Here is a 24,431-nt window from a genome sequence, read left to right on the forward strand (position 1 = left end):
GTGATCTTGTGTCTGCGACCTTGCTGAACCTGTTTGTCAGTTCTAATAGGTTTTTTAATGGATGTCATCTGTAACAGAGATATTTTTCCTTCTTCCTTGCTGGTCTGGCTGCCCTTATTTCCTTTTCTTGCCAAATTGTCCTGGCTAGAACCTCCAGGACAATGTTGAATAGAAATGGTGAGAATGGATATTGTTGTCTTATTCCTGAGTTTAGGGGAAAAGCATTCAGTCTTTTACTATTAAGTATGACGTTAGCTGTGGAGTTTTCATAGATGCCCCTACCAGGATGAGGAATTTCTGTCTATACCTAGTTTGTTGAGTGTGTTTATCATGAGTTTTTCAAATGATTTTTCACCATCTATTGACATGATCACATATTTTTGTTCATTATTCTGTTGGTATGGCTTATTGCATTAATTGATTTTTAGATGTTAAGCCAACCTCATATTCCTAGAATTAAACCTAACTTGTTTTTGTATGCTTAGTGACTTTCTCGAACTAATTCTATAATTTCCTGTAGTGTGCAGTCTCAGAAGTGTATGCTTAGTTACTTAGTTACTTAGTTACTTGGTTAACTACTGATTTGTCTCAGACTTCTTTAAATGCCTTGAACTGTAACTCTTCTGCATTTGCCTAGGGCTCTGTGTTATGTGTGGGGGCTTGTCTCTAATACTCAGGCTCTCTACAACTCTATCCTAGTCTTCACTTCTTGAACAGGGCCTCAGCATCAGCCAGGGGTGCAAGATAAAGGCTTTTTAGGCCTTTTTCCTGAGCACGCACATGGCTTTCTAGATCTCCAGAAATATATCAGAGATTTTTAAAGCCTCCTGTGGACTCTTCATTCCCACATCTTCCTTTTAAGTTTCCAAGCAGGCTCTTGTTTAACTGTGCCTATTAAGTATGGTGTGCATGATTACCAGATATTTTTCTATACATAAATGTGTGTGTACATGTAGTAATATATTTGTTATTGCCTTTAAAATTTTGGTATTATTAAATTAGTTTACTCCCTTTGAATGACACAAGTAATACATGAATAAATTGCTAATATAAAACACAAGCAATGCAGATGAAGATAAACCATGCCTCCCACCCCCACTCCCTACTCGCACCTTGATTTTCCTCCCAATCCTAATCTAGGGGTAACCACTTTCACCTGCCTGTTTTTTTTTTTAACCTGGTGTTTCCCTATTGTTTTTAAAGACAAATGCTATCATCTGCATACTATTTTTTAAACTCCTTTTGTCTCTTAATAATGTATCTTTGAGGGATACCTGGGTGGCTCATTTGGTTAAAGCATCTGCCTTTGGCTCAGGTCATGATGCCAGGGTCCTGGGTTTGAGCCCTGCATCAGCCTCTCTGCTCAGCGGGGAGCCTGCTTCTCCCTCTCCTTTGCCTTCCACTCTGCCTACTTGTACTTTCTCTCTGTCAAATAAATAAAATCTTTAATAAAATGTTTTAAAAATAATATCTTCGAATTTTTTTTGTACCTCTATAAAAATCTGCATCATTTTTATGATTCCTATATAGGATTCCACAGTGTACAAGTCTACTTTGTTTATTTATTCCTGTTTTGAAAGACATTTAGATTATCAAGTTTCTACCTATTGCAAAATGATGCCTCAGTCAATAGCCTTGTATGTGATATATACTTGAAAGTATTCTCTAGATTATATACTGGGAAGAGGAATTGTTAGGGTGAAGGGCATACACATTTGAGATTTTAAATACTGCTAAATATTGTTCTCTAAAATGTCTGTCCCAGTATGCATGCCACCTACACTATGTGAGAATATTTTCGTGTACTGTTGACAATATTAGATAAATATTAGATATTATTGACCTTTCTTATTTCTATCTTGAGCATAGCATGTTATTTTTAAAAATTTGTATTTCCCCCAATTACTTGTGAAACTGAGCATTTTTTCGTGTTATTGGTCATTTCTTTTTCTGTTTCTGTGAACTGTCTGTTCATACCCTTTGCTTATTTTTTTCTTTCAGGTTGTATTTTTGGTTGACTTTAGAGGTTGTCTATATATTTTAAATATTAATACCTTGTTATGTATGTTATATATATTTTTCTCAGTCTCATTTTTTAACTTTGTAATCTTTTCATTTATATTTATGGGTGTGGGGCGCCTGGGTGGCTCAGTGGTTAAGCTGCTGCCTTCAGCTCAGGTCATGATCTCAGGGTCCTGGGATCGAGTCCCGCATCAGGCTCTCTACTCAGCAGGGAGCCTGCTTCCTCCTCTCTCTCTCTCTCTGCCTGCCTCTCTGCCTACTTGTGATTTCTCTCTGTCAAATAAATAAATAAAATCTTTAAAAAATATATATATATATTTATGGGTGTGTTTTCCCATTTTTTTCTTGAGGTAAATTATATATGCAATAAAACTCACGTATTTTAAATGTTCAATTTGTTGAATTTTGATAGTTGTATATGTACTTATCATCCAGTTTGGGTGTAACTATCACCTAAAACATGATATGAAGGAAACATTTCCATCTACTCCACAAAGTTCCCTTGTACCTCTTTCCAGTCAATCCACCCTAACCATATTCCATCTTAAGCAACCACTTTCTTTCTGACTTCTGTTACCATAGATTAATTTTGCATGTTCTTAGTCTTCTATTAATGGAATCATATAATTTTTATGTTCCTAGCTTCTTTGTTTAGCATAATGTAGTTAGGGTTTTTTTTTTTTTTTAGATGTGTCCATGTTCTTGCTTTGATTAATAATGTGTTCCTCTGTGTTGCTGAGTAGTATTCCATTATCTGATTATACCACTGCTTGTTTTTCCATTCTCCAGTAGATGGAAGTTTGGGTTATTTCCAGAGTTTTGGCTATTAGGAATAAGGCTGCCTTGAACATTCACATACAGATCTTTTTGTTAATATGTTTTCATTTCTCTTGGGTAAATACGTCAGAGTGGAGGAGGTAGATACATATTTTTAACTTTTTAAGAAAGAGCCTAGTTGTTCTCTAATGTAGTTTATACCATTTCATATCCCAGCAATGTATGGGAGTTCTGGTTTATCATATCTTCGAAGATGTTGTCGGGATACCTGGGTGTTTCAGTAAGTTAAGCATCTGCCTTCGGCTCAGGTCATGATCTCTGAGTCCCAGGATCGAGTCCCATGCTGGGCTTCCTGCTAAGGGGAGAGTCTGCTTCTCCCTCTCCTTCAACCCCTCCATTTGTTCTCCCTCTCTCTCTCAAATGAATAAATAAAATCTTTAAAAAGAAAAGTTGTCTTATGGGGCACCTGGATGGCTCAGTTGTTAACCGTCTGCCTTTGTCTCAGGTTATGATCCCAGGGTCCTGGGATCGATCGAGCCCTGCATTGGGCTCCCTGCTCAGCGGGAAGCCTGTTTCTCTCTCTCCCACTCCACCTGCTTGGGTTCCCTCTCTTGCTCTCTTTCTCTCTCTCTCTCTCTTTCTGTAAAATAAATAAAATCTTTTTTTAAAAATTTAAAAACATTAAAAAAAAACGATGTCTTAGAAACATGAGAGTGGGTGTCAAATGACATCTCATCATGGTTTTACTTTGTATTTCAAAGATGACAGTGTTGAGCCTCTTTTCATGTACTTACTATCTATTCATGCATCTTTTTTTTTAAGATTTGATTGATTTATTTATTTGTCAGAGAGAGAACGTGCACACAAGCAGGCAGCGGGGAGAGAGAAGCAGGCTCCCTGCTGAGCAAGGAGCCCAATGTGGGACTTGATCCCAGGACTCTGGGATCATGACCTGAGCCAAAGGCTGAGCTTAACTGACTGAGCCATCCAGGCCCCCCTATTCCTGTATCTTCTTTTTTGAAGTGTCCATTCAAGTCTTTTGCCCCTTTTAACAAATTGAAGTATTTGTCTTTTTATTGATGATTTGTGGGAGTTCTTTATATATTCTGGATTCAAGTGTCAGAGAATGTATGTTATAAATATTTTTTTACAGCCTGTAGCTTGTCTGTCTTTTTAATGATGTCTTTTGATGAGCAGAAATTTTAATTTTTATGAAATCCAGTTTACCATTTCTTTTCATTAATGCTTGGAGCACTTGGAGTCTTGTCCATGAAGTCTTTGCTTACCCAAAGTCATAAAGATAATCTCTTATGTTTTCTGCTTGAAGCTTTATACCTTTAGCTTTTACATAGTTCTGTAATCTATCTTGAATTAGTTTTTGGCTATAAAGTGAGATAGGGGTTAAAGATCATTTCCCCGACTTCACATGGATATGCAGTTGTTCTAGCAACATTTACTAAAAAGAAGTCCCTTTGCCACTGACTTGAATTAGTATTGTGGTGTTTTGAGTTGATGATATGTGTGGATCTGTTTCTAGACTCTAGTCTGCCCTATTAGTGTATCTGTTTATTCTTAAACCCTTTAATAGTGTAGTTTATCATATATTTTCATCTCTGGAAGAACACATTTCTCCTCACTTTTGTTTTATTGGAACCATTTAGATTATTTTCTCTTCCAGATGAGTTTTAGAATCAGGTTGTTGAGTTCGATGAAAAATTCACAAATTGCATAAATCCTTAATTCAGTGTATAGATTAACTAGAGAATTGTGCCTACCCATCCAGGAGCATGATCTCTCCACATTTACTCAAGGCTTTTATGTCTTTCAGTAAGCTTTTGCAGATTTCTTGGTATAATTCTTACACCACTTGTCTTGGTAGGCATATTCTAGAATATTATAGTTGTTGTTGCTATTTTGAATATCTTTTTCTATTTTATTTTCTTTTTATTTATTTTCTTTTTTTTAAGAGAGATTGAGCTTGAGTGTGAGTAAGGGTGGGAGGAGAAGAAGGAGAGGGAGAGAGAGAATCTCAGGCAGGCTCCATGCCCAGCACAGAGCCTGATGCAGGGCTCAATATCATGACCTGAGCCAAAACCAAGAGTCAGACACTCAACAGACTGAGCCATCCAGGCACTGTGCTTTCTTAGTTTCTCATCATTTCTCCGCTGTGTTTCTTAGATTTTCTAGGTGGATAATCATATTATTTTCAAGTAGACACTTTGGCCTCCTCTAAACATTCATTATACCTCATTTCTTTTTTCAGTACAAGATTGAATAGTAGCAGTGAGAGTAGCCATTCTCACTTTTTTCTGTTTTCACTCTAGCCAGAATGTTGCTAGTGTTTCACCTTTAATTATCACTACAGTTCTGGCAGATATCTTTTATCAAGTTAAGGAAGTGACCTTTTATTCCTAGTTTGCTAAGTACATATTTTTAGTTTTTTTTTATTTTTAAAAAGATTTTATTTATTTATTTGAGAGAGAGAGCGCACTCATGAACGCGCTTGAGCACAAGCAGGGGCAGAGGCGGGGGGAGAGGCAGACTCTCCACTGAGCAGGGAGTCTGATGCAGGGCTCAGTCCAAGGACCCTGGGATCATGACTTGAGCCGAAGGCAGACACTTAACCAACTGAGCCACCCAGGCGCTCCAGAAGTACATATTTTTAAAAGTAAGAAATGAGTGTTGCGTTTTATCATTTATTGGGAATTAATGATCATGTAGTTTTTCTTCTTTTAACCTATTATTAAAGTGAATTATAAAAATAACTTTTCTATCACTGAATCATCTCCTTTTGGCCATGATCAATTATTCTTTCTGTATATTGCTGAGCTTCATGTATTAGTTTTCAATTTAGGACATGTACATATATGTTCCTATGAGAGAGTAGCCTATAACTTTTTTTCTGTGTGTGCTCCCCTTGTCCAATTTTGGTTTGAAGGTTTAGCCAACGGTATGAAATGAGTTAGGAAGCTTTTGATTTTTTTTTCTATGCCCTAATACAGTTTATATAACATGGGAATTATCTTTGAAGTTTTCTTGGATATTAGATTTTCTATATCTGGAAACAATTTTGATAATTTATATTCTCTTAAAGAATTATCCACTTTGTCTGGATTGCCAAATTTATTGGCAAAATTTTGCATATAGATTTATACTATATCTTTAATCTCCATGTCTGTAATTATGTCTCTACTTTTAGTTCATTGATTATTATATATCTGCTCTATTTTTTCTACCACATTTGACAGATTTATTGATTAAATCTCCTTTTTCTATATTTTTTTTACTCTCTATTAATGACTTTCTCCTAAGTTGTTTTGTTATATTCATTGTATTGCTTCCTGAGTTGATAGCTTAGTTCTTTTTTTTAAAGCTTTCAAGAAGTCAGGATGGTATAATGAACCCCCCATATACCTGTCATATAGTTTCAACAATGACAAATTTATGAGCAGTCCTGTTTCATCTGTATGCTAACCACTTTCTCCCTCTGATGTTGTTTTGAAGCAAGTCCCAGATATATTTTATATATTTCAGTTTGTATTTGAAAAAAAATAAGAACTCTTGGAAGAATATTATTACCTAAAAATTATTAATAATTCTTAGCACCATAAAATATCTAGTCACTGTTCACCTTTCCAATAGTCTCATTGATTTTACTTATTTGGATCAGGATGTAAACAAAGTCCACACATTGCTATTACTTGATAGGTTCTTTTAAGTTTTGTTCAATCTATAGATAACTCCTCCATCTCTCCTTACCCCTCAACCTTCTTAATTTATTTATTGAAAAAACCGGGTTGTCTTAGGGAATTTCTCATAGTCTGAATTTTGTTAATTGCATATCCCCATGTATTTTTTTTAAGGATTTTATTTATTTATTTGACAGAGAGAGAGAGATTGTAAGTAAGCAGAGAGGCAGGCAGAGAGAGAGGGGAAAGCAGACTCCCTGCTGAGCAGAGAGCCTGATGTGGGCCTCGATCCTAAAACCCTGAGATTGTGCTCCCTTCAGCAGCACATATACCAGGACCCTGGGATCATGACCTGAGCCGAAGGCAGAAGCTTAACCCACTGAACAACCCAGGCGCCCGTCCCCATGTAGTTTTAACATGTTTCTTATTCCTCTGTATTTCCTACAAATTGGTAACTGGATCTAGAGGCTAAGTTATATTCAGGATTGATTTTTGCTTTTATTTGAGTATGGCATTTGATTATTTTTTTTAATAGCATAGCTCATTTGTTTTCAATTGTTCTTCTCTAAAAAGATACATTTAAAACTATTCATTTTCCTCTAAGTACCACTGGATATAACCTTATAATTTTGATATAATCTTATAATCTTATAAATTTGAGAATTTTGAGTCCTCTATTAATTTCTGAATTAGATAATTCCTTTTTCATTTTTCTTTAACCTGAGTTATGTAAAAGATGTTTTTATGTATCCCATTGTTGCTTATTTCTGATTTATTGCTTTATGATAGATGAATGTGTGATTTCTTCTTTTTGAAATTTGTCCTGATTCTTGTTTGGTCTTTGTTAATATTCCATGTATATTTGAAAAAAGTGTATTTTCTGTTGGGTATGTAGTTCTATATCTGCCTATTAGATAATCTCTTTATTTATATTATTTGGCTCTTTCATGTTCTTTCTTGTTATTTACTTAGTATGTTATTTTGTGACAATATGACCAAGAATTTGTCAATTTCTCCTTACATTTCTTCATTTATGCATATATATAATGCATATTATATTATATATTATATATATTATATTATATATATTATATATATGCATATTTATGTATTATACACACACATTTTTTTGCAGCTATTATGTTTTTATTATTGAAGTATAGTTGGCATATAATGTTAGGTTCAGGTGTACCACACAGTGATTCAGCACTCCTGCACATTCCTCAGTGCTCACCATGATGAGTGTAGTCACCATCTGTCACTATACAATGTCATTACAGTTATATGTCTTGAAGCTATGTTGCTAGCTGCATGAAGTATCATGGCATATATCTTCTCAGAGGATTATATCTATTTTATATGATTAATATTTTTTTACCTACTTTCTCTTTGTTAGCCACTGCCTGGTATGTCTTTTTACATCCCTTATCGAAGTCATACAGCTTTATTTCATTCATTCATTCATTCGTACCCAATCCAAAGTTCTCTCTTTTTTTTTTTTAAATATTTTATTTATTTATTTGACAGAGAGAGATCACAAGTAGGCAGAGAGGCAGGAAGAGAGAGAGGAGGAAGCAGGCTCCCTGCTGAGCAGAGAGCCTGATGTGGGGCTCGATCCCAGGACCCTGGGATCATGACCTGAGCTGAAGGCAGAGGCTTAACCCATTGAGCCACCCAGGCGCCCCCAAAGTTCTCTTTTAACAAAGGGTTTTCTTCTGCATATTTTCATGTTTGTGTTTGGACTTATTCCTGCCATGTCATTGGCTACCAAGCCAGTGGCCCACTCCTATTGTGGTACCACAACCAATTACCATGGATTCCTATCCCAATGCTCCCTCCTGTTTGCTGAATCTGAATTCACTACCTTTAAGTCTGCACTACCCCTAGGGCTGGTACCACCTTTCACAGAATTTCTCTCCTGTATGTTTTTTCCTTCTGTCAGTCTTATACATCTGCTTTCAATGTCTCAAGAATTTTGCAGTTTCCAGTCCATCAGTGATGGATTCACAGGTGGTTGGTGGCTTGTCACTTGGCACCATCTTCAAAGACTTTCAGGGACTCTTAAAGGATTTTTCACTCATTTGCATTAAGAGTTTTGCATCCACATTCTGAGTTGCCCACTTCAGCTTTAAAACTTCAATTTCTTCATTTGTAAAATAGGACTTGAATATATACCCCCATAGAAATGTGAGGATTAGGTGAACTCATATATGTAAAATAAGCATTGTAATTCCTGCTATATAGTAGCCTCTTAGTAAGTATCAATTCCATCTTCTGTGTTTTACTTGCTCTAGATGGTGGTTAATAAGGAGGATAGGGGCCCTACTGATATTTACAGACAAGCCCAACTGAACTAAGACCCCTGGGAGCTGGCCAGGGTACTTGTCAACATCTGAGGTAGATTTTGAGAGTGAAAGGGGCATAGGGGTATGACTTGTCCCAGCAGGATTAAATTTTCTTTAGTCAACAAAATACTGTTCCCAAAGCCAAGCTCCCCACTGTTAGAGGAAATCATTTCCTAACTACTGAGGGCTAAGAAATTTGCTAGCCCCTTTTGGATATTTTCAGAGGATAGATATGGCCCATCAGAATTTTGTTGCTTGTTGCCTTATTGGGGGTGGAGGAAGTTGGTGTACTCAGGTAGATTTGATTTGTGAGGCAGAAAACTTTATGACAAAATCTTGGCCTTCGATCAAGTGGGAGATACCATTGGCTGAAGGAAATTAGCAAGAAAGCAAGACATCAATATATAGGGAGCGGACTGCAGAAAGTAAGTTTGATTTGGACATGTCAGATCTGAAATGCATATTGGAAAAGTCCGAGAGGAAATGGGAAATTCAAAACTAGAGCTTAGAAGCAACATCTAGGGGATGCCTGGCTGGCTCAGTCAGAAGAACATCTGACTCTTGACCTTGAGGTCATGAGTTCAAGCCCCACATTGGGCATAGAGATTACATGAAGAAATAAAACTTTTTAAAAAAAGATTTTAATATTTATTTAAGAGAGAGAGAAAGGGAGAGCACAGAGGAAGTGGGGGACGCAGACTCCATGCTGAGCAGAGAGCCCGATTAAGGCTCGGTTCCAGGACGCTGAGATCATAACCTGAGCTAAAGGCAGACGCTTAACCCACTGAGCCATCCAGGTGCCCCAATAAATAAACCTTTTTTTTTTCTTTTTTTTTAAATGAGCAGCATCTGGTCTGGAGATAAATGTTTGGAATGTATGGGTGAGGTTGCCCAGGGAGAGTTGTGTAGAGAAAGACTAGATAAGAAAACCGCCAACGCTAAATATTAGTCAGGAGTAAATGAGCCAATTAAAGAGGTTGAAGAAGCACAGGAGAATAGTAGTAGTTTAAAAACCAAGGTAAGAGTTTCTAGAAAAGAGGGACTGTCACCATGTCAGATGCCTCAGAGTGGTTACATAAGATGAGGACTGAGAAGAGACAGATGGATTTGGCCATTGGTGTTTTCGGTAATCTTTGCCAGAGCCATGTCAGTCAAGTGGTAAGGTTGCATCAGACAGGTGGGGGAGTGACATTAACTACCATTCTGAATGTGGTGTTTATCTTATCCATTCATTTCCTTATTCTTGTAGCCCTTAGCAATATGCAGTGGCTTTTTACTTATTTCTAAACTTTTCATAAGTTGTTTCATAATGTATGGGTTCTTTTGTCACTGATGTTTTATTTGTTTTTCATTTGTGGGGTTCATTCATCCTGATACATATAGCTCTGTTCTAAGTTTTTTTTTTTAACTCGAGTGCTGTGTTTTCTTAGTGTAAAATCATACTAGTAAGAAGAAAATTATCTCTTTGCCAGTATTTATTCCTGTTATCAATTCTCTTAGTTTTTGTTCATTAGCAAGGAGAAGGATGTTGAAGGATATGCTCTGGGCTTGTAAAGTTGCTTCCTTTAGGAGGATCTAGTTTCTGATTTTCATTGGAATGGTTTTAGTGTTTTAATATTTGGAATGATAATTGCTACTGGTTTGGATAAATAGTATTTCATTCTTTTAGTTCCAAAAAGTCCTTTTGATGCTCTCCTTTAATCTCTGAGGGAGATTTTTTTTTAAAGATTTTATTTATTTATTTGACAGAGAAAACGGGGTGGGGGATCACAAGTAGTCAGAGAGGCAGGCAGAGAGAGAGAGGGAAGCAGGTTCCCAGCTGAGCAGAGAGCCCTATGCGGGCCCGATCCAAGGACCCTGGGCTCATGACCTGAGCTGAAGAGAGAGGCTTAACCCACTGAACCATCCAGGCGCCGCAGGGGGAGATCTTTTTTAAATTTGAATTGTCTGTTTCTTTCAGCAACTCTGTTTCATTTAAGTCCTATTCTAAGTGTTCCACTTGGCTTCTCTTTGGCTTCAGGGTCCCCTTTTGTGGATTGTATTTTCCTTTGTGTGTTCACTGGGGCTCACGTACCTTTAGTCCTAGCAGCTGTGTGACTGGAAAAGGCCCAGTGGTTTCTGCCCATGAGCTAGCACTGCTGCCGCAGTTGTGTTGTCAGCAAGCTGTTCACACCCTTGGGAGGTGTCAAGAGAAAGCCTCTCTGTATCTTGTTCCTTGGTGCTGTCCTCATCTCAAGATGAAGAGGACCCAACCCAGCTCTTCAGTCTCTTCTCAGCATTTTCAGATCCAGAGAAACCTGGCATACTCACACAGGCAATATCAACTGTCCCCTAGGAATGCATAGAGTTCTGCAGGCCAAGCCTTCACCAGAAGCCTGTTCCCATCTTTGTACCTTGGCTCTAGTACTTCAGACCCAAAGCCCTTGCCTCAGAGTTCTGGTTTCTTCCAGAGGTGAAAAACTCTGCACCACCCCTTACTATCTGGTCCCAGATCCATCCTGTGACTTCATTCTCATTCTTCATTGGCTGATTATAGCACACCTGCTTGGCTCAAGAACAGAGTGGACGGCTCAGATTTGGGACTAGAAGGGATTCTGGGATATCTTTAACCTACCATCTTTCCAAACTCCTTCTGAATTTTTAAAATATACTACCAAATTCCCTTGAAGCCATGAGATTATTCATTTTTCTCAAGTTTTCTAACTTCTCTAAGTATTCTTATCAATTTGATAAGTGAAAAATGGCATCTCATTTTCCTTTCTATAGTTATTAGTGAAGTTGAACATACTTGTATATTTATAGACCATTTATATTCTGAATTAAATCACCCATTCAAAGTATTTCTCTTCCTTTAGTCAGTGTGGGTGCTGAACATTTCTTAAGATTATCTTTATTTTTTGTTGTGACTTTGAATATAAAACATATTCAGATCGTTGCCAGATAGATTATAAATAAGTTACAGATGGATGACATAGATTATTCAATTGAAGTATAATATACATGCAGGAAAATGCCCAAATCATAATTATACAGTTTGATGGATAAGTGGTGATCAAGAAACAATATTACAAGCATCCCAGAAGTACCACTTATGTATGCTTCCACTCTCTAGCTTCCCCAAAGGGTAACCTTTGTGTCTGACTTCTTTCATTCTATGTAAGGTCACCAGAGAAAATATAAGATGGCCAGTTAAATTTGAATTTCAGCTAAATGATGAATCATTTTTTAATATAAGTATGTTCCATGCAAAATGATTCATCATTTATCTAAAATTCAAATTTAACTGGATGTCTTGTGTTTTTTTTTCTTTTGTTAAATCTAGTAACCCTGACTCAACATTATGCTTTTGAGATTAATCCCTATTATTGCATGTAGTTGTAGTTCCTTCATTTTCATCACTATGCATATTCTATTGGTGACTATACCACAATTTATTTATCCTTCCTACTGTTGGATGAGCATTTGGGTATTTTCCAGTTTGGGGCTGTTATGAATAGTGCTGCTATGAATATTCTTGTATATGTATTTTGGTGAACATATGTACCCAAATTCCTTCATTCCTGAATCCTCCTGTAACTGCTACTCTGTCTCCCTCCCTTTAGAACCAAGTCCTCAGAAAAGTTAACACGGCTTAGCAACACATGTGATTCACTCTTAGTTACATTTTTTGATGAGATAGAGCATACATACAGAAAATTGCATAGATCACGCATACAGTTTAATGAATAATGATAAAGTGCACAGTCATGTAAGTACCACGTAAGTTGAAAAACAAAAGGTTTCTAGCACCTCTGTATACCCCTCTCAGGTCATGACCTCCTCCCTTCCCTCTAGAGGTAATCACACCAACTTTCATGAGGGGAATCCCCTGGCTTTGCTTGATGGTAATGCCACCTTTGTATAAATATCAAAGTAGCATAGTTTTGTTCTATTTTTAAACTTTATATAAATGGAATCATGTTCTATGTAATCATCTGTGTCTTACATCTTCCATTCAACACTGTGTGAGAGATTCATCTATGTTGCATATAGCTGTGGTTCCTTTTTTTCCATTTCAGTATACTATTCCATTATATGTCTATACCATTGTTCTCTCTACTGTTGTTGAATTCATTTGTTTCCAGTTTGGCAGTATTATTAACAGTGTCCTTATGAACATTTTTGTTTATATACCTTGATGCATATGTGTAAGAACTTTCTGGGGTAAGAAACAAAACTGATGAACATAGGGGAAGAAAAGGAAAAATAAGATATAAACAGAGACGGAGGGGTGACTGGGAGGCTCAGTCAGTTAAGCATCTGCCTTTGGCTCAAGTCATAATTGCAGGATCCTAGGATTGAATCCCATGTGGGGCTCCCTGCTCAGTGGGGAGCCTGCTTCTCCCTCTCCCTCTGCCTCCCACTCCCCTTGCTTATGCTGTCTCTCTCTATGTCAAGTAAATAAATAATATATTTTAAAATAAATAAACAAACTGGGGCACCTGGGTGGCTCAGTGGGTTAAAACCTCTGCCTTCAGCTCAGGTCATGATCCCTGGGTCCTGGAATCGAGCCCCGCATTGTGCTCTCTGCTCAGCGGGAACCTGCTTCCCCCTCTCTCTCTGCCTGCTGCTCTGCCTACTTGTGATGTCTGCCAAATAAATAAATTAAATCTTTTTAAAAAGTAAAATAAATAAAGAGGGAGGCAAATCATGAGAGATTCTTAACGACAGGGAATAGACTGAGAGTTGCTGGAGGGAAGGCCGAGGGATGGGGGGATGGGATAACTGGGTGATGGACATTAAGGAGGGCAATGGGTGTTAAAAGCAACTGAAGAATCACTAAATTCTACCCCTGAAACTAGTAATCCACTATATATTAACTAACTTGAATTTAAATAAAATCTTTTAAAAAAGGATTTTCTGGGATATATACTGAGTAATAAAACTGCTGTGTCATAGAGTACATACCCAGCTGTCTTACGAAATGCTCCAAGGTATGAAAGTCCTTGTAGCTCCACATTTCCCAACACTGGTCAGAATTTAAAATTTTTGCCAATCTAGTGAGTATGGAGTGATAAACCTCACGGTGGTTTTAATTTTCATTACTTCCATGACTAAAAGGGTTGATCACCTTTTTCTGTGCTTTTTTGGCCACATACATTTTCTTCCTTTCTTTTTTTTTTTTTTTTTTTTAAGAGATTTTATTTCTTGGAGAGAGAGGAGAGAGAGAGAAAGAGAGAGATCGATCATGAGTGGGAGAGGAGCAGAAGGAGATGGAGGAACAGACTCGTTGAAGGGCAGGGAGCCCAATGCAGGGCTTGATCCCAAGACCCTGGGATCATAACCTGACCCAAAGGCAGACAGTTAACCAACGAAGCCATCCAGGCACCCCGGCCACATACATTTTCTTTTCTGTAAAATACCTGTCCTAGTTTTGCCCATTTTTCTATTGTGTCTTTTTGTTACTGATTTTAAAAAGTAGTTTTTCACATACTATAGATTCTAGTCACTGTTCAGTCATATTTATTGCAAACTTCCCCATTCCCACACGTTTTGCAAATATCTCCTCCCTCATCTCTGGCTTGTCTTTTCACTCTTTTCTCATTCATGATTCCTTTATTTTGTGTCCTGTTTAAGAAATTTCAATACTGCAAGGTCTTGAAGATATTCTTCTAGATTATCTAATAGAAGCTTCACAGTTTTGCCTTACACATTTAACTCTTTAATTCACCTGGAACTGTTTTCTGTACATTGTATGAAGTAGGGGTCCAATTTCACTTTTCCACATAAATACCCATTTGTCGTAGCCCTATTTAATAAAAAGTCTGTCCTTCCCCCACCACTGAGTGGTGCCACTTCTATCATATATTAAGGCCCAAATTTGCCTTGGTCTGTTTCTGGGCATTCTATTTCATTAAATCAAATTAAGTCTTCCAAACCTATGTCCATAATATATCTCCCCATTTATTTAGGACTTCTTTAATAATTCTCAGTAATTTCCCCTGTAGAAGTCTTATACATCTTTTGTTCTATTCATAGGTAATTTGTATTTTGACAGTATTAGAAGTGATATATTTTTAAATTTCTATTTTAATTTCAGTTAACATACAGTGATATATTAATACTTTCAGGTGTACAATATAGTGATTCAACAATTCCTTACATCACCTGCTACTTATCAAGACAAGTACACTCCTTAATTCCCATCACCTATTTAACCCATCCTCCCTCCCACCCCTGGTAACCGTCTGTGTGTTCTCTATGATTAAGAGTGTGTTTCTTGGTTTGTCTCTCACTCTGTTTTTTTCCCCCCTTTGGCTTACTTGTTTTGTTTCTTAAATTCCTCCTATGAGTGAAATCATATGGTATTTGTCTTTCTCTGACTGACTTATTTTGCTTAGCATTATACTCTCTAGCTCTGTCCACATCCTTGCAAATGGCAAGATTTCATTTTTTATGGCTGAATAAAAATTCCATTTATGTATATATATATATATATATATATATACACATATATATATATATATATATATCCCACATCTTCTTTATCCATTCTTCAATTAACGGACCCTTAGGCTGCTTCCATAATTTGGCTAGTATAGATAATGCTGCTATAAACTTAGGGGTGCATGTATCCGTTTGAATAAGCGTTTTTGTATTCTTTGGGTAAATCCCCAGTACTATAACTGCTGGATCATTGGGTCTTTCTATTTCTAACTTCTTGAGAAACCTCTATACTGTTTTCCAGAGTGGCTGCACCAGTTCGCATTCCCACCAGCAATGTAGGAGGGTTCCCTTTCTCCACATCCTCGCCAGCATCTGTTGTTTCTTACACTGTTGATTTTAGCCATTTTGGCATGTGTAAGGTGGTATCTCATTGTAGTTTTGGTTTGCATTCCCCTGATGATAAATAATGTTGAGCATCTTTTCACGTGTCTGTTAGCCATCTGGATGTCCTCTTTGGAGAAATGTCTATTCATGTCTTCTGCCCATTTTTAATTGGATTATTTGTTTCAGGGGTATTGAGTTTTATAAATTCTTTTTATATTTTGGATACTAACTTTATTGGATATGTCATTCGCAAATATCTTTTCCTTTTAGTTTTGTTGATTGTTTCTTTGGCTGTTCAGAAGCTTTTTATTTTGATGAAGTCCCAGTAGTTTACTTTTGCTTTTGTTTCCCTTGCCTCTGGAGACATATCTAGAAAGAAGTTACTATGGCCAATGTCAAAGAGATTCCTGCCTGTGTTCTCTTACATTTTAAGTTTCAGATTTCACATTTAGGTTTTTAATCCATTTGAATTTATTTGATGGTTTCAGGTCTCACATTTAGGTTTTTAATCCATTTTGAATTTATTTTTGAGTATGGTATAAAAAAGTTGTCCAGTTTCATTCTCTGCATTTTGCTGGCCAGTCGTCCCAACACCACTTTTTGAAGAGACTGTCCTTTTCCCATTGGACATTCTTTCCTGCTACTTGAAGATTAATTGACCATATAGTTAATGGGTTTAGAAGTGATGTTTTAAAAACTTTTTTACTGAAGTGTAATTAAAACCAGGAAACTGGGGCATGTGGGTAGCTCAGTTGGTTAAGTGTCCCAACTCTTGATTTCAGCTCAGATCATGATCTCAGGGTCGTAGATTGCGGCCTGTGTTGGGCTCCACACTCAGCATGGAATCTGCTTGTCCCTCTCCCTCTGCTCCTCCCACTGCTTGCCCCCCAGTAAATAAATAAATAAATAAATAAAATCAATCTTTAAAACCAGGAAATTACATATAAGCAAATAGCTTGCTGAGTTTTCACAAATTGAACAAACCCATGTAACTAACCTAAGAAGAATATTTAAAAATTTTATGTTCTTTATTTTTGGTGTATGGAAATAAAATTTATTTTTTGATATTGAGTTTTGTCTACCTAGGAACCTGATTGACTCTCTTGGTAGTCTATCTTTATCCACCTTGCTAAAACCACTATGTAAAAGATTATCAGTGATATCTTAATTACCAAAACGAACTGGTTCTTTCCAGTGCCCATCTTACCTTACCTCTTGGTGGCATTGACATTCGAACATACCCTTCTTAAACTTTCTGGTTCATAAATTATTATTCTCTCAGTTCTCTCTCTAACTCAAAGTATTCCTTTTCCTTCTCTTTGGATTTTTCTTCTTCCTAATCCCTTATGCCAGTTATTGCACCCAGCATGATCTCCTCGATTAGGAATGAGTACCCACTACCTGCTGTTCATTCTTCCTTAGCAATATTAGAGAGATGCGCCCACTTCCAGTCTGTTCCTGCTCCCTCTGCAACGTCCCCGCCTTTGCCCCGCATACCTGGTGAAGAGCTCCTCATACTTCGGCTCCTAGGAGGTCTTCCATTCTAAATACCATACCTACACTAGCCTCCTTTAAATCCCACTCTGTACATGGTGCTTTCCCTGATAAAAAACAAAGTGGCACATCACCGCTTACAGGATGAAATCTGAAATCTATCGCCAGGCCTTCTAGACCCTTTGTACCCCAGTCCCAGCCTACCTCCTCAGCTGTCTTTCACAGCTCCCTCCGCCCACTCTCCACCCCAGCCATGCAGCCTTCGCAGCATGCCCTGCTAATTCTGGCTTCCGTGCACTTCCAGCACAGCCATCTCTTCTCTCCCGGAATGCAGCCGTCCTCTCCTTCCCCATCAAACTGTCTGCAGTAGACCCATCTTCCCAGGTCCAAGCAGAAGTCTTAGATTTTTGATGTGGCCCTGGTAACCATTTTGTCTTCTAATGTATTTTTTTTCTCCTTGAGATTATATGGTATCAGGGGATTTCATTGTCAGTTTCTGGCCCCTCTAGATTTCCAGCTTGATCTCCCACGACTTGCCTACAGACTACAAGGTCCCAACGACAGTAGTCTACTCATTTCCAAATAGCACTCTTATTTCAGATCTCTGTGCCGTTGTACTTGTATGTTCTCTGCTGGGTTTTCCCCCTCTCCACTCACTGCCTTGCAAATGTGGTTCCATCAAGCGCCCCATTCCTCCTGTGCTTTTAAACCTCTCCCTGTCTACTGGCTTTCCCTCGCACCCAAGCATAGAAGTGTTCTAATGTGTTTTTCCCATTTTAAAACAGAACAAAATCCTTCATCCTCCTCATACTACTGTTCTTTGTCTTTTACCTTTCACCCTGCCTTTTTGCCAGCCTTCCATCCTCACCCCATTGAAACTGTCCCTGCTGAGGTCACATAGTGACCTGGAAAACCAGTTCAATTAGGCTCTTTTTAGTCCTTCTCTTACGTGGTCTTTCTAAGTAAGTGTCCCCACAGTGTCCAACACCCTGCCCTCTCATCTGGATAGTCTCCTTCCTCCCTCAGATCTGTGACACTGCTGTCTGCCGGGTGTGTTCTTTCTGAGGACTCTCTCCTCTTCTTCCATCCAGCTATACCTGCGACAGCTCAGGTTCTGTTCTGTGATTTTTTTCTTTCTCTTCCCACTGTTCAAGCCTATCACTTGCCACCTTTGCACCACCTAAGGTGGTCTCACCCACTTAGATGCTTATAACTCCTGCCTACATGCTGCCCAGTCCTAACCTCTTATCTCCATCCCACATCTCACATCTCCCTTTCAGCCTATAAATGTAGTTGCCTGTGGGACATTGCATGGATGTCCCACAGACAACTCCCATTCCATATACCTAAAACTAAACTCATCTCTCCCTGCCTCTGTTAAACCTGCCCTTCCATTCCCCTCAGTATATAACACCAGCATCCCCTCAATCACCCGTGTCAGAAACTGGAGCATCAAGCCGTGCTCCTCCTTCACTCTGGCTCCTTCTCCCAATCCCATCAGTCACCAAGCTCTTTCAGTCTTAACTTTCTCATCTTTCAAATCACTTTCTTTTCTCTGACCCTGCTACCACTACCTTAGCTCAGGCCTTCAGCATTTCTTAGCTTAGAGCAAACTTTCCAACTGGTCTCCCTATCTTTTTCAGTCAGGCACCCTTCCACGCCATCTACGGATCAGCATCAAGATGTTTTCCTAAACTGGATATCCCTGCTTAAAGCTCTTCTCACAGCTCCTCACTTTGTATTACACTTGTGCTCTAGCCCTCCCTACCTGACTAGCTTCCCCTCTCCCCACCCCTTCCATGCAATCTGCTTAGCCGTTAGAAGTGTGCCAAGTTGTCTCTCCTCTATGCCTCTTTGTACATTCTGCTCCCTCTGCTGGAAATGCCTTCCTTCTGCTTTTACGTGGCTAATTTTGTTTTGCCCTTCAGTACTCAGCTCCAGTTTCATCTCCTTGAAACTCTCTTTGACCACCTTCAATCCCCCAGCCCCATCCAGTGCTTACCTCTTTCCTGCGCTAACACTAATCCAACTCTGAAATCCCATCATCTCTTAAAATGGCTGACTTGACAGCAAGCCAGGCAAAAAGATGTTTTATTCATCTTCAAATCCTTAGGTCCCGGCACAGTGCCTGACTCGTAGTTGGTCCTGACTGAATACCTGAATTCTTGCTCCCTTTTAGTCTGACAATTCTTACTAATATTTCAATTCATAATTCAGATGTTGTCCAATAATGAAACCTCTAATGTGGGTCAGTCCATCAGCTGGTGTTCAATAGTGTTTTTTCCTAACATTTTATTAGGAAATTTTTCAAAGATACAGCAAAGTGAAAAGATTTTACAGGAACAGCCCTATACTTAGCATCCAGATTCCACCATTAACATTTACTATATTTTCTTTGTTACCTATCTATCTAGCCACTCATTAAACCATATCCTTTTTTAGATGCATTTTAAAGCAAATTGCACGCATTAGTACACTTTCTCCTAAATACTCAAGCTTACATTTTATTAACTGGGGTTTAATATTTGTTTTTATTTTTTAATGTGGAATTTGTAATGAAAAGCACACATTTTAAGCATATGTTAGCTGGATTTTGACAAAGGTGTTTACCCAAAAGCCTACAAACTAAAACCTTATCACGATACAGAAGGTTATTTCCCTTTCCAGTCACTTGCCACCCTGCCAAGTCTCACTGCATCCTCCCTTTTCCTTGTAATTACTTGTTTTTTTATTCCCAATAGACTTTGAGTTCCTTGAACACAAAGACCAGTTCTTATTTTCCTGCCGCCTGTGCCAAGCACTGTGCCTGGCACACAGTTGGTGCTCAGTAACTGTTGGCTGGCCAGATGAATGTGTATCTGCCTTATTCCCAGAATGTGAGCACATCTTGTATTCATTCTTTCTCATCTCCCACTTTGGAAAGATTGCTTGGTCGTGTCATTTTTAGGTATTAAATACCTTTGACTCCTTTCCCCCTTATTTCTTTTCCCTTGTTCCAGTCCTTAGAGATCTCTCACTTCAACTATTAAAATAACCTGCTAAATGGTTTCTTAAACACCAGTTTGTGACTCCCAAATCTACCTTCCAACTGACGACCAAAGTGGTATTTACAAAATCCAAATTCCATCACATATACCCTCTCTTTAAAACCTTTCAGTTGTGGGGTGGCCTGGATGGTTCAGTTGGTTAAGCATCCAGCTCTTGATTTCAGCTCAGGCCATGATCTTGGGGTTATGAGATGGAGCCCTAAGTTGGGCTCCACCCTGGGCATGGACCCTGCTTAACATTTTCTCTCTTCCTCTTCCCCTCTTCTCCCTCCCCCCAAAAAACACTTTCATTTGTTTCCACCATTTACAGCAGATGTTTTTGTCTGCTTTCCCTTTAAAGCAAAAGACCTCTTTTTTAAATGAAATGTTACAACAAATTCTAACGGTTGAAATAAATCAGAGAACAGGTTTTATATTCACGTAAATTTATTTTGTAAGTTCAGATTTATAACGTTGTATAAGTCCATCTTCAAACAATAAGAATATTATAGCTAGTTTATGATCACAATTTCTTTCTTTATAATAGCTTGTATATCATAAAATTTTCCATGTTAAAAAATGCAGTATAACAAAGAACTTGTATCTAGAATATATGAAGAACTCTGAAAAATCAATAGTAAAAAACAGTCCAACTACAAAGTGGGCAAAAGGCACAAACAGATATTTCATCAGAGAGGACATACAGATGGCAAATAACCACATGAAAAGATGTTTGGTATCCTTAGTCATTAAGGAATACAAATGAAATCCACAATGAGATATCGCTGCATACCTCTCCTAATAGCTAAAAGAAAAAATAGTAACAATACCAAATGCTGATATTGTGACAATACCAAAAGAATGTGGAGAAATTAGATCTCTCAAAATTGCTGGCGGGAATGTAAGAAAGGTACAGTCACTCTAGAAAACAGTTTCTTCTAAAACTAAATATGTTCTTATCAAACAGTATAGCAATTGCACTATTGGACATTTATCCCGGAGGAAGTATATAATTCACACAAAAATCTGTACATGAATGTTCATAGCTGCTCTATTTAATGACCAAAAATGAAATGATCAAAATGTCCATTACCAGGCAAATGGTTAAAGAAAATACGGTGCATCCATGCTATGTAATTCTCCTCAGCAGTAGAAAGAAATTGATGCAGACAACAACTTGGATGGTTTATTATTAGGCTGAGTCAGAAAGAAAAGGGGGCCAGTCTCAAACGTATGTATGCCATTTAAACATTCTTGAAACGGCAACACCTGGGTGGCTCCGTCAGTTAGGCATCTGCCTTTGGCTCAGGTTGCGATCCCAAGGTTCCTGGGACCAAGCCCTGCATTGGCTCCCTGTGAGCAGGGAGCCTGCTTCTGCCTGTGCCTCTGCTGCTCCCCCCAACTCGTGCTCTCTCTCGCTCACTCACTCTTGCTTTCTCTATCTCAAATAAATAAAATCTTAAAAAAAAATTCTTGAAATAGCCAAATTATAGGGGAGAACAGATTAATGGTTGGTAGGGATTGGGAATTGGGGGGTAAAAGAGGAGGTGTGCCTATGAAGGGTAGCATAAGAGAGCCATGTGGTGATAGGACTATTCTGTATCTTGATTTTTGGTGATGGCTATATGAAGTTACACGTGTGATAAAATTGCACAGAACCGCACATGTACACACGCACGCACACACACGTAGAGTACACGCAAAAACTGCTGAAATCTGAATAAGCTTGGGATTGTGCCACTAACTTTCCAATGTTAACTATAGCTATGCAGTATGTTACCATTGGAGAGGCTGGATTAATGGGGCACAAGACCTTCCTATACATTTCTTTGCAACTTCCTGTGAATCTGAATAATTATTTTGAAATAAAAGCTTTTTATAAATGCAGTATAATGAAAAGTAATTTTTTTCTCTCATCCCAAATCCCTAATCCACATTTTTTTTTAAGATTTTATTTATTTATTTATTTATTTGACAGAAAGATTGGGAAAGAGCACAAGTAGGCAGAGAGGCAGGCTGAAGGAGAGGGAGAAGCAGCCTCTCTGGTGAGCAGGGAGCTGGATGTGGGGGACTCAATCCCAGGATCCCAGAATCATGACCTGAGCCACAGGCAAACACTTAACTGACTGAGCTACCCAGACACCCCCAATCCACATGTCTAGATATTTTCTCTTTCTGTACAGATGGAGGCATACAAGGTTGTCTATTCTAGTCTACCCTTTATTTTTTTCACTGAATGATATATGTTGGAGTTTGCTCCATGTTAACTTATACATCTCTACCACATTCTTTTTCATGTCTATATATTGTATAGATATACCATTGTATTTATTATACCATTCCCTTACTGATGAACATTTAGCTTGGCTCCAGACTTTTGCTATTACAGACTAAGCTCTAGTGAACATTCTTAATTCTTAGTGTATGACATGATGGGGATTCTGGATGACAGAATCTTAATTAAGGTTTTGCTCTAATTTTTCCTATAGCTTGTTTTGGTGACACATTATCAAGAACATCCTGATTTGTATTGATACATAGTTGTGAATTAGAAACACTTTTAACAACCCATTTTACAACCTCAGGATTCTCTTCAATTATTAAACTGATCCAAGAGTTTCAAATGATAAGACATTTAAGTCCAAAGTTGTTTCACTAGCAATATCTTTCCTAGTTTATGTTATGTAATAACTATAAATGCCTAACAGGATACTTGCAAAGTTTACAAGAAGCACTGAAACTTTTTTTTGAGTGCCATTGACTAAGTTCTCATTTAATAATAATAAATGAAGTAATAATTAATAAATAAAATTATAAAATAATAATATTATTATACATTATATTATATTATATTATTTATAATTATAATATAATACATGTTATTATATAATATAATGTAATATAATATAATATATAATATTATATTGCTAATATTATAATATAAATAATAATAATAAAATTAAATGAGATAATCTCATAAGATTATCTCATTTAATCTTTTCTTCCAGCTTTATTAAGGTATTATTGACCTATAACATATGTAAGTTTAAAGTATACAATGTGATGATTTGATACATGTATATATTGTGAAATAATTACCACAATAAGTTTAGTTAATACCTCTATTCCTTCATGTAATTACTGTGTTCGTGTGTGTGTGTGTGTGTGTGTGTGTGTGTGTGTGTGTGTTGACAACAATTAAGATATACTCTCTTGGGGCACCTGGGTGGCTCAGTGGGTTAAAGCCTCTGCCTTCGGCTCAGGTCATGATCCCGGGGTCCTGGGATTGAGACCCACATCGGGCTCTCTGCTCAGTGGGGAGCCTGCTTCCTCCTCTCTCTCTCTCTGCCTGTGTCTCTGCCTACTTGTGATCTCTGTCAAGTAATTAAATAAAATCTTTAAAAAAAAGATTTACTCTCTTAACAACTATCAAGTATAGGGGCGCCTGGGTGGCTCAGTGGGTTGGGCCTCGACCTTCGGCTCAGGTCATGATCCCAGGGGCCTGGGATCGAGTCCCGCATGGGGCTCTCTGCTCAGCAGGGAGCCTGCTTCTCCTCATCTCTCTCTCTGTCTGTCTCTCTGCCTATTTGTGATCTCTCTCTCTGTCAAATAAATAAATAAAATCTTTAAAAAATAAATAAATAAAAATTAAAAAAAACAACTATCAAGTATAGAATATAGTACTGTTAATTACAGTCATCATGCTTTACATGAGAGCCCCAGAACTGATTCCTCTAATAGCTGGAAGTTTATAGTCTTTAACCAACATCTCCGCATTTCTCCCACCCCTCAGCTGCTGGCAGCCACCATTCTACTCTCTTTCTATGTGTTCAGCTTATTAAGATTCTATTTATAAGTGAGGACCTACAGCATTTGTCTTTCTCCGTCTGACTTATTTCACTTAGCATAATGTTCTCAAAGTTCATCCATGTCGCAAAAGGCAGGATTTCCTTCTTTTTCGTGGCTCGATAATATTCCATTGTGTGTGTACAACAAATTCTGTGCACTCATTCATCCACCAGTGGGCGTGTAGATTGCAAACAGCCATTTGGTACCACGTAACTGACTATGACGCAGTGAGGAGTGTGTGAATGGAGGAGTTGCCTCTGTCTGGTGTCTCAGGACAAACTCGTGTACAGTGGTATGATAACTTGCACAATTTTCCATGTGCAAGCATGTGACCAGGAAAAGAGTCTGTGCAAAGCCACAACCTAAAAATACACATTTGCAAAAAAGTCAAATGTATGCACAAATGATACAGGTGCTTT

General features: G+C 37.9%; 1 protein-coding gene across 6 annotated transcripts in view; it reads left to right on the forward strand.

The window, feature by feature from the left end:
* Positions 1 to 24,431, forward strand: part of KIF4A (kinesin family member 4A) — a 119,430-nt gene that overhangs the window by 12,914 nt on the left and 82,085 nt on the right. The window lies entirely within an intron of this gene.

This window comes from Mustela erminea, chromosome X, assembly GCF_009829155.1.
Source record: "Mustela erminea isolate mMusErm1 chromosome X, mMusErm1.Pri, whole genome shotgun sequence".
Lineage (NCBI taxonomy): Eukaryota > Metazoa > Chordata > Mammalia > Carnivora > Mustelidae > Mustela > Mustela erminea.